This window comes from Amphimedon queenslandica, unplaced genomic scaffold (genome assembly GCF_000090795.2).
Source record: "Amphimedon queenslandica unplaced genomic scaffold, v1.1 AMPQUscaffold_12312, whole genome shotgun sequence".
Lineage (NCBI taxonomy): Eukaryota > Metazoa > Porifera > Demospongiae > Haplosclerida > Niphatidae > Amphimedon > Amphimedon queenslandica.
In genome coordinates this window covers 12401-13919 of record NW_003547450.1, presented here as the reverse complement: position 1 = coordinate 13919, position 1519 = coordinate 12401, and the positions used below count along the sequence as shown (strand labels likewise).

The window sequence follows — 1519 nt, the reverse complement described above, 5'->3', positions numbered from 1 at the left end:
TGTGGTAGCAGTAGCAACGCATTGCAAAGTTACAGTACAGTAATAATAATCCTTCGCTACTGTTACCCTGTGCTTCGTTTCTCTTCGCTCGTGCTTCGCTTCTTTTCTTTCATGTGATGTACAATCACTATAGTTACTGTGCTTATTTTTGGCGTGTATCTTTCACTACTTGAGACTTCTTCTTCTTAGTAACTGTAAACATATTATTGTTGAGGCTTTAGTCTTGTGTGATAGGAGAATTAAGCTGATCTAGAGTGTAATAAACATGGTTTACAGTGTCTACAAGCAACAAAAAATAGTGCATCTATATTGTAAGTCTACAAGGCTAGATACAATGTACATGTACATTGTATTGTAGCATTAGGTTATAGGTCTACAGGCATTGTTGAAATAATGAAGGATGAAGGGTTGAAAGCTAAGGTTAGTGCAGTTTGTTGGCTATTAAGAAAGTATCGTGAAACTGGGAACATTGCTCGTAAACTAGGTTTGTTGACGAATTTTGATCCCATATATACTCTATGTGATCTAAATATGCAGGATCTGGATGTCCTACTAAAATTACTCCTGATGTACTAAGAATAGTTGAGAATCAAATGCAGCTTGACGATGAAACAACTGCAAGTCAGCTTCAAAAAATCCTTGCTGACAATGGTCATCCTCTTACTTTAATGACCATTCTAAGATCAAGGGAGAAACTAGGATGGACCTTTCGTGGCAGCGCTTACTGCCAGCTGATTAGAGAGGTCAACAAGGGGAACAGACTTCGCTGGGCACAAGAGCACATACAAGAAGCATGCAGTGATGGTGGCTTTCTGAATGTCCTATGGACTGATGAGTGCAGTGTGATGCTGGAATGTCATCGTCGTTTCTGTTGTCGAAAGCAAGGAACTCCAGCAAGACCAAAGCCACGGTTAGCTACATTTAATGTACATGTACCTGTTCATGTACATTTACATGTATGTCTTTTACATGTACATGTAAATGTACATGAATGTATGTATTATGTAATTTATGTAAATGTACAGTATGTTATACATGTATTTACAGTACATTGTATGTACACTGTATGTATGTAGCAGTATAATAAATTTGGAACTTTTAATAGTTATTATTATTTACTAATAGAGCTAAGCACCCAGTAAAAGTTCATGTCTGGGCAGGAATCAATTGCAAAGGGAAAACTCCTATTGTAATTTTTGATGGTAAAATGAATGCTGCTGGCTTCATAGAAGTTCTCACTGCTGGCCTTATACCATACCTAACTAATATCGACAACAATCCTCGTTTCATGCAAGATAATGACCCTAAGCATGCGTCAAAAACAGCAAAAAATTGGCTTGGGAGCAACAATGTTACTTGGTGGAAGACACCAGCTGAGTCTCCGGACTTAAACCCCATAGAGAACTTGTGGCACGAGCTAAAAGAGTATATTCACAGAGTTGTGAAGCCCAAGACAAAATCAGAATTAGTATCTGACATTTTGGAATTTGGGGGACAGTTGATGTTCCTAAGTGTCAAA

At 37.9% G+C, this 1519-nt stretch overlaps 1 protein-coding gene across 1 annotated transcript in view; it reads right to left on the bottom strand.

Annotated features, from left to right (window-relative positions):
* LOC109588053 (26S proteasome non-ATPase regulatory subunit 10-like) overlaps window positions 1-1519 on the bottom strand; it is an 8284-nt gene that overhangs the window by 1615 nt on the left and 5150 nt on the right. The window lies entirely within an intron of this gene.